Source organism: Sphaeramia orbicularis, chromosome 6 (genome assembly GCF_902148855.1).
Source record: "Sphaeramia orbicularis chromosome 6, fSphaOr1.1, whole genome shotgun sequence".
In the NCBI taxonomy this organism is placed as follows: Eukaryota; Metazoa; Chordata; class Actinopteri; order Kurtiformes; family Apogonidae; genus Sphaeramia; species Sphaeramia orbicularis.
This window is the reverse complement of record NC_043962.1, coordinates 1807447-1817821: the sequence shown is the minus strand read 5'-3', so window position 1 is coordinate 1817821 and position 10375 is coordinate 1807447. Positions and strand designations below refer to the sequence as shown.

The 10375-nt window shown below is 35.0% G+C and overlaps 1 pseudogene; it reads right to left on the bottom strand.

Moving 5' to 3' along the window:
* Positions 1-410: 410 nt before the first annotated feature.
* Positions 411-10375, bottom strand: part of LOC115420973 (phosphatidylcholine-sterol acyltransferase-like) — a 10169-nt pseudogene continuing 204 nt past the window's right edge.

Below are 10375 nucleotides of genomic sequence, written 5' to 3'. Positions count from 1 at the left end.
AACTCCAGATCACAATGGATCCATAAATGCACCAAACATTTAGGAACAGGCAGAATATTGTTACAATTCCACATTTCAGGTTGTTCATCTTTGTTTTTATTAATGTATTTATTTGCATTTTATTGTGAAAGAATAGTTTTGAAAATGTTTATATTTTCACAGTGTAATGTTATTTTTTTTTTCCACTTAAATTTTTTTTCACACAGAAAATTTGTAGTTTCATTATTTCTGGGTTATTGTGTTGTTCTTTTGACTGGAGATCACATTGGTCTGTATGTGGAACCTGAACCAAAAGGATTGGACAACACGGACTGTTCAAGTTCATTTCTGCACTTTCATCCTGCAGGGCCGGAATAGACCCTTTAGAGGGCCAGATTTGGCCCCCGGGCCGCATCTTTGACACCTGTGCTCTAGGGTTTTAGGTTGCTTCCTAGATTAGTTTGGAGGAGTTGCACCTGGAGCATTAGATGATGTGATAGTAAAGCTGACCGACAGCATTCCATGTGTTTGTGTTTCTGAAAGTGTCCGTGCCGGCGTCTGTTATTAAGTGTCAAATCTGATGTCGATCTCACTGGGCGTTTCTGATTTGCCGTCTAGACTGTTCTGATTTGCTGGAGGACTTTATCGTGGAACACTATGTCCAGGTGAGGCATCCCCCATGTACTCTGTGACGTGGACCGGCTGCTCCTGCTGCCCCCCCCCAGCGTTTGCACAGGCTCATGCTGAAACTGTCCACCGTGTCAGTCCCCGTCGGCGTAACAAAGTCCACCGGGTCCGTGTTGGGATAGCCCTTGTCATAAATGTACGTTACCGGAGTGGGAAGTCCTACGCCGTACATGCACCAGACCTCCAACACCGGGAGGCTGGAGTTCTCCGGTCAGGTTCTTGGTGTCCTCCCACATGTGCCTGGAAGAAACAGGACCACATGGAGTTCATGAATGAAGAAGCACAAGGACATAAACCACTGGTTCCAACCTTTTCTGGCTCCTGACCCCAGACATTTTTTACTAAAATTAATTTGTTTTTGATCATGTAATGCTTTGGTATTCTATGCTGCAAATAAACGGTAATTTTAGAGAACATTTAGTCTAAATAATCTATATTATGTGAACAGAGGCAGAAAAGCCAGGTGTGGATTCTGCACAAAGGGAGAACTTAGTTTCCTGGTCAGGATATGTCCAGTCAGTCCAGCTGTGATTTACAAGGAGGACAAGTATTATTATTATATTTATTTTTATTTTTTTTAACTTAAATTTTTTTTTTTTTTTAATTTTTTAATCATTTTTTTTTTTAATTAAAAACAATTTTTTTTTTTTTTTTTTTTTTTTTTTAATAAAGGCTGACAATTAATACTGAACAAACAAGAACTGAAACTATGAATTATGAAAGAGCTGCAGCATCTGAAACTGACCACAGTGAACATGTGACACAGAAACAGAACCACAGATGAACAGAACCACAGATGAACAGAACCACAGATGAACAGAACCACAGTGCTACAGTCTTTTATGGATTGTGACTGTCTCTCTCAACCTCAACCATAGATTTTTTATTAGTACTTTTTTATTATTTATTTTTTAATCAATTACTGGAAATTTCAGGCGACCCCATTTGAATTCCAGGCGACCCCAAGGTTTGAAAAACACTGACATAACCCTTCTGACACCTTTAACTACACCGGTGCCCATTCAGTCAGAACTACAATGTTTTTATCTCCTCACATGAAATGATTGTGACGATGTGATTTATTCCTGATAGATATATCACCTGATAGATCAAACCACCGCAGATGACTTCAATCACTTTTTCACTTTGATCACTGCCCTGAACTGTGTAAATACAATCAGACGTCTGTATTTACAGTACTGTACAGGAAGCTCTTCTGAGGAAAATGCTTTAGCAAGTGTATTTTAGAGTAAATATACTAACCTTCATGTCAACCTGGTACTAACCCACTGTTTTTTTTTGTTTTGTTTTGTGTTGGTCTGTCTGTGTTTTGTCTTGTGCTGTATGCAAGCTGCTGAATACTTGAATTTCCCTCAGGATTATAAAGTATCTATCTATTTCTATCTCTCTCTAACGTGGAACTGGGACTCACTGTAATCATTGCACTGATCAAAGGTGATACGCTGTGTGTAAATACATAGGAATAAAAAGAGGAACGTGTCTGAAACAAAACTATTCCAATCTGCCGTGGGGAGGTCTGCGCTCTCCAAGTGCTTTTCTAGTTTTTTCCATGTATGAGTTTCAGTTTTGTATCATATTTGATCCATCAGGTCTCAGTGCTCAAATATTCATTATTTTTGAACAAACAAAACATCATATAACACAACATGTCTAATAAATAGTTAATTCTTTTCTAAATGCTCCCAGTTCTTCCTCCTCCTCATTAATGACAGTCTTGTAGTGTCATGAAGGCCTCTGGTGAATAACTCCTCCCCTGGTGGATTATCTGTGTATTGCATGGATCTAATTGTATACGTCAGGTTTTACAAGACAAAAATATCACACTGATCATGTAGAGCGGGCTGTCAAAATCATTTTCTTCGGGGACCACATTCAGCCAATTTAATCTGAAGTGGGCTGGACCAGTCAAATAATAGCATGTTAACCAATAATAATGACAACTCCAAATTGTTTTAAGTGCAAAAAATAACATTCAATTATGCCAATATTTACACTTAATAATAATAATAATAATAATAATAATAATAATAATAATAATAATAATAATAATAATAATAATACTACATCGGTTTTATATTGCGCTTTTCTAAGTACTCAGATGCTTTACAATAAGCAGCCAAGGGCGAAACACACGTCAAACTGGTAAACAGACTACATACTAAACATAATAGTATAAAAGTATAAAAGTATAAACATACTAAATGGCAATCAAAGAACAAATACAGAGGAAAAATACAGAAAAAAGAAACACACAAGAGACATTTACAAACTATCCAAACAAAAAGGATGTGAATAACCTGAAAAATTAAATTTGTTTAGAAATATAAGTGCAATTTTATCAATATTCTGCCTCGACTTATCATTTATACATGTGCATTACAGATCAGATCTACAAAGGCACAAAACATTTAGTAACAGGCAGAATACTGTTAAAATGCACTTCATTTTCTTTAGACATTCGAGGTTGTTCATGTTTGTCAGGTTATTCACATTTTATTGTTAAAGGATAGTTTCTTAATGTAAATATTTTCATAATTCAATGTTTTTTGCACTAAATCAAAGAGAAAAAAAAATGGTGGTTGTCATTATTTATAGGTTATTATGATACTATTTTTTGAGTTCGATGCCCTAACTTACACTTTGCAAATTCATCCTGCAGGCGGATTGGACCCTTTGGCGGGCCAGATTTGGCCCTCAGGCCGCATGTTTGACACCTGTGATGTAGAGGGCTTCAAGACTCATGTATCAAATATGATACATTTGGCGTTTAAGGGTTAATTCTATCACTTAAAAGTTAATTCTTATCACGGGTATTCCTTTTTGACGTGGTTTTCCTCTAAAACTCGGCCGTTTATTAAGATTAAAGTTCCAAATTACCAGCCGTCCTCAAAGTCGATGTCCTTGAAGAAGCGCTCGTAGTCCCTGTTGGTGTAGTTAAAGGTCGGAGTAGAGATGAAGACGTGGTCTTTGGACCAGGCCTCCTCCGACGGCAGCATCCAGGGGTTGGTGGTCGTCATCCTCTGCTCTTCACGGATCTTAATGTTGGAACTCATGGGGATGCCGTCATTTTCACCTACAAAAAATAAGATGGTGGTTATTTACACAGAATCTATGCATTAACAACCTTTAAAAAACCAATTACATTTTCATTTATTCATTCTAGCCTTTGACTCCTCTTCTTGGTTTCTAATATCACAGTCGTTCCATTGTTGTTTGTTTTAATTTTACAAATTTATGGTCGAGGTTAAACAGTTTTTTTTTCTTGTGTATGATTTAAATGACTCCATGACCTGTTTTTTTTTTGTTTTGTTTTTTTTTTTTAATCTTTGTTTGCTGCCGTTACCTGAAGCCATGACTCTGAGTGTTTTGACAGCGCCCCCCCATGGCGCCCCCAGGGAGATGAATCCTCGGATGTATCTGTCCTTCCAGCCTGAGGCTGGTGGTGAGGAAGTAGAGGACGTAGTGGCAGCCCATGCTGTGTCCCAGCAGGTAGACGGGCTCCTGGTACTGCTCGTACATGTCCTGCACCAGCTCCTGCAGCATGGTTGAAGTACTCTGGGTTTTCATCTGGCAGCAGAAAACAGACAAAACACAAAGGATGGACACACTGACGGGATTTTAGAACCACGAGATGACTGAATGTTTTATTTTATTCAAGTGTTTGATTTGGCATTGGTTTATTGTTCTTATTCGTTGTTGTTTTTAATTGTACAGCTTTTTATGTTTTAATCTATTCTTGTATTCTATTTTTTTACTTAGGAGTTTGATCTATTCTTCTGTATTTTTACTTTATTTATTTTATCTATTTATTTATTCAGTTATTATTTTAATTTTTCAATTTTTAATTTTTAATTGGATTTTTACAGTTCTATGTCTTTTAATCTATTCTTGTATTTTATTCTTTTATTCAGGTTTTCATCTATTCTTCATGTATTTTTATTTATTTATTTATTTAAAAAATTATTTTGTTTTACAGTTGTTCTATGTCTTCTAATCTATGCCTGTATTTATTCTTTTATTTAGGTTTTTATCTATTCTTTACGGAAGCGTATTGCATTCACATGAAAAAATTAATTCGGCTCTGTTTTTCTGAATAATGAGATAATTATCTCATACTTACAACAAAAATAAGTTTAAAAAAAATTTGGCTCTGTTTTTCTGAATTAACGAGATACTGTTTTCTGAAAATACGTACATCCCTAGTTAGAAATAGGGAGTGTTTTCAGGATAAATTGTATTGTTTGCTTAATGTCTATGGATAACCTCTATGGGGTTCCCCGTTCTACACAATCATATCTTGCTGGAAATATGATATGACTTGTATAACGTATTTTTAAAGGATTTGTAAATAAATGTGAACTGAACAAAGTATGACTCACATTATAACCAGTGTGTTGGTCATGTTTTCTCTTCGTACTCGGGCTAATCTCCAGTCGTAGGGCGCTCCTCGGACCGTCTCGTTGCGGGGTGTAGCCCAACATGAACCAATGCTCCACCATGGTGTGGAAATAACCTACGAAACACCACAAACAGCAGATGGAGGTGAACACACGCACTAAAAAGAACTTCACCATGTGTTTTATTTCAGAGATATGAATGGATATTAGGGATGGAACCATTACCGGTATAACAATAAACGGCGGTAAAATTGCCAGACGGTTAGTATTACCGTTTAAATTCTAATTCTCATGATAACCGTGTTTGATTACCGCATTTTTTACGGGAGAAAACACATATGTGAAGATCTGCTTTTATGTCAAATATTTGAATATAGTTTTAATTTATTACAATTTTAATTTTCTATAACTAATATTTGGAACCAATATTCACTTTTAAAGTCTGTGAAAAGGTTCGTTAAGCATCTGTGTGTTATTTATGCAATAAATTATACACATTTTTCAAATTGGATTTTATATTTTTTTTGTGTTTTTTTTTGTCCTTTTGTGTGATATTGACGGTTAAAGTGAAAAGAGAGAACGCCTATGTAAAGATCTGCTTTATGTAAAGATCTGCTTTTATGTCTAACATTTAAATATAGTTTTAATTTATTCGATTCAGATTCAAATTTATTTGTCATTTCTGCATATGGAAAACACAGAAAGGAAACATTTGTACTCAGGTCCCCGAGTGTCAGCAGCATTAGTAAATAGTATGAATTACTAATAAAAATAATAAATACTGATATAAAACAACAACAATACGCCCCCCCCCAAAAAAGTTACTTATAAATAACTAAAAAGTTTTATTTCTAAAGTGCAGTTACTATTACATTTTTTATTTTCCTATACCTAATATCTGGACCCAATATTCACTTTTAAAGTCTTTGAAAAGGTTCGTTAAGTATCTGTGTGTATTTATGCAATAAATTATATACATTTTCAAATCAGATTTTATATTTTTTGTGTGTTTTCTGTCCTTTTATGTTTTTATAGTAGGTTTAAAGTGAAAAAATAATAGACAGATGATATAGATGAAGTTGTGCTGAAAAAACAGATCCAAACATGGGTATAGTAAACATTTGTTTATCTAGTATATAAAGGCCAAATCAAAGGACCTGAAAAACAGACAGAATAGACTCGACCACTAAGGTTAATATTGGAATGTTTCTGACACAGAAGGGACATTGTGCTAATTATTTTATTTGTTTTATTTGTTTTTTTTGGGTTTTTTTTTAAAAATACAACTTGGTTAAATTCTTTCAGTGTGTGTATCAGTACTTCTGAACATTTTGAGCACAATTTCAACAATACACGTGATAATAATGATAACTGCTGATAATTTGGTCACAATAACTGTGATATGACATTCTCATATGGTTCCATCCCTCATGGATATGGACTGAACTCTACTCGTCCCCAAACCCAGAGCTATCCAGTACTCATTGTGTTCTCTCACCAACCAGTTTGCTGCCGTCTAGAAACTCGATGGGATAGGTCTGCCGAAGCCTGGCACCCGGACCTGCACCCCATGGGAGTTGGACGCGCGCCGAGTCGTCCTGTTGTAAACAAGTCTGAGACACGCAAACGGACACAGACGGACAGACATTCGGTCATTCTGCTCAGCTACAACTAATGTGATTGGAATACTTTTGGACTGGACCCTTCAGCCAAATTCTTCTGAAGAAAGCACGGAAAGCAAAGCAGGGTTTATTTATGAAGCACAATTCAGAGTACTTTACATAAAACAGTCACAGTATTACAGCAGGGAAGCAACAAACAGTATAGGCATGAGGACAAAAGGAAACAGATAAAACAGATAAAAACTTTAAGCTTAAAGAAACAGGTAGATCTGATGAGGGCTGTGTTCGGCAAGAACCTGACGGTACGATACTAATCACAACAATAGGATCACCATACGATATATCCGATATATCATGATACTGTTAAAAAGGCAATTTTTTGTTTGTTTCTGTTTTTAAATGGTTATTTCCTGGAAGAATTGAATTACAGCAGAAATCTGCACAAATACAAAACACATTTTTATTTGATCAGAACAGGGTCTAATGTTCTATCACAGAATGTTCCTGTGTTCAAATGAAATTCTGTTTTACAGGACATTCCAGTTTAGGATCTGTTCAAATGTTCAGATTCTATTAGTTCACAACTAACATACATAAAATAATAAAATACAAGAGTGTTAAATATAATAAATAAAATATAAACAAAAAAGAAAACAAAAAAACTCAAATGAACCTCCACAATATCTGCATTTGAATAAATACCTAAAGATATCGATACAGTACTTTTTAATATCGATAACAGTATTGGGAAATGAATATCGTGATATATTGCAGAACTGATATTTTCTTACAGCCCTATTTGTAATGTAAACCGGTGCTGTTCTAAATAAAATATTATAAAAAAAAAAAAAAAAACACGTTGAGAAGTAAAGAAAAGGGGACTGGGTTCAATGTTGAAATACAATTTATATTGCCAAAAAATAAATCTAAAAAACCCCAAAAACTTAATTTTATGTTGTTTGCCCAAAATTGTAGTTTGCAAATTGAGTAGTTGAACTAGAAAAAATGACCCTAAAAGTACTGGAACTACTTGACGCAGCACAAATATGAATGTAATTTAACTACCAGCAAATTACAGCAAAATGTAGTTGAACTCCACGTAGTTATCCCTCCTCAGACCCAGGAAATGTCCAGCACAGTACCAGCTGTTGTTGTTTTTTATTAAATCAGTGCCTATATTGGAAACATCCTGATGCAACAAGTTTTTTCAGATGCAGTTTTCTAAATTTTTATGGAATGTCCTTTGTGGTGGACAGTTCTCTTTTCTTTTTTTTTTTTTTTTTGTATAAAGTTGTGAAACTCTTGCTCACAAATGTGACATTAAACCCACAGCTGCACTGTAAAAAAAATTCTGGAATTTAACAGAATTTTCACAGGTTTATTTTACAGATTTTCCTGTATTTTTAAGATACAGGAAGATATCAATGAGTTACAAAACAGACTGTGATTTTACATGTCAAATGTAAAATAACATGAAAAAACTAACTGTGAAGAACCATAAATTTCCATTTTTAAAGAATTTTTTCTTTTTCACAGAAAAACACAGTTAAAATACATTTGCAATTGTATCGTAATTTCACAAATATTTCTTTCTATTTATGAGATTAAACTGTTAATTTAAAGTTAATACTGTAAAAAATAAATAAATAAATAAACGAGATCTAAATTACTGACAATTAACATAATGAAGTATTTGGACAGGAAAACCCATACGCTGAATCTGAGGAGGTTAATTCTCCCAACACTGAAGGGAAAATAAAACTTCTATCCTTAAACTCAACATCGTCTTCATGTCTCCTCCGTCCAAAATGTGTAGCAACGTCAGCAAAGCAAGCGAACGTGTGGAGCAAAAGAAAAGAGAACAGGTCCCAGCGCTGCATTTGAAGGTGAAAGGTTGTGCAGACGGAGGACAGAGACGGTACCTGATGTTATCGATCCAACAGTCCACACCGATGGGCATGAACATGTTGAGGTCGATCCACAGGGGGAACCAGGTGGACGTGGTTTTGTAGCACATCCAGTGGACCAGCTGGGGTTTGTTGAGTTTAGCTTCCAGACGGTTCCCCAAGTTCCCTGGAAATGCACACACAAGCACACACCAGCACATCCCAGCAGTTATTCAGTCCTATAGAAACAGGGGGGTCGAACTCATTTTCCTCTGGGGGCCACATTCAGCCCAATTAATCTGAAGTGGGCCGGACCAAGTACCAGTAAAATAACAGCATCCAATAGCATCCCAGCAGCCAATACATAATGAAAACTCCAAACTGATTTAGTACAAAAAATGACTTTCAACTATGCCAATATTTACATTTACAAAAAATCCAAACAAGGATGTGAATAATCTGAAAATGAGGAAATTTGTTAAAAAACATAAGTACAATTTTTTCAATATTATGCCTTAACTTATCATTTATACACGTGCCATTACAGATCAGATCTACAAAGGCACACATTTTTTTGTAACAGGCAGAATATTGTTGAAATTGCACTGAATTTTCTTTAGACATTTCAGGTTGTTCATGTTTGTTCAGGTTATTCACATTTAATTGTTAAAGGATAGTTTGTTAATGTAAATATTTTCATAATTTAATGTTTTTTTGCACTAAATCAAAGAGAAAAATTGGTGTTGTCATTATTTATTGGTTATTATGATATTATTTTGAGTTTGATGCCCTAACTTGCACTTTGCAACTTCAACTTTTGGTCCCCGGGCCGCATGTTTGACACTTGTGCTACAGAAGTATTAAACCTTTCATGCATGAATTATGAGAACCTTAATCAAGATTTTTTTTTTTTTCCTGAGTGTTTTTATTCCTCTTTAGGCATTTTTTATAAAGCTATTTTCCATAGAGTTGCAAAAACGTCCACTAAACTGGACACCGAAGACGCGAAGAAACAAGTATTTACTGATATACTGTGTGAAAACTATGAAATAAAAATAGTTTATGCTGTTAATCTGATGTTTTCTCACATTTTAACAAACTCTAATACTAGTTATTACTCACTTCATGGAGATAATATGCGGAAAAAAAATAGTTTTGTTGTTAATTACAGTCTAATAACAGTAACAAGCTATTGATTTACACTCAAACCTGTTAGATCAGGTTTATCAAGAATGGCAAAGTTACAGTAATGTTATTAGCGGCAGTGTATGGGATGGTGCATAAGTGTCCAATGTGTCGGCAGATATGAAACTAAAACAAATCCATGAATATACAAGAGAACAGTTGGAGAATAGCTGTCCACTGGAGTCACCACTATGCATCAATCATATCAAATTTTATTATATAGCGCCAAATCATAACAAAAGTTGTCTCATGACACTTTACATATAGAGTTGGTCGATACCAGACTCGAAGCCAGGGTTGCATGAAAGGGTTAAAGGCATATCTGTAAGAACAGCCTTTATACTGGTTTCTATGCAGTGGTTTGGAGTCAGATTTTCCACTGAAATCCTGATGCTTCCCTTCTGCTCCAGTTGTAACAGCGTGTAACATTTACGAAAGTTAATTAAAAATGCAGTCAGACAATGTTAACATATGTCAAGAACAACACACGTTACATAACCACACAAACAAATGATGCATCGTCAAATAAAGGATAAGAATTACTGTCACTGTCCCATGGGTGGACCAGTAAAATAAGAACAGTGAAAAAAATAAAATT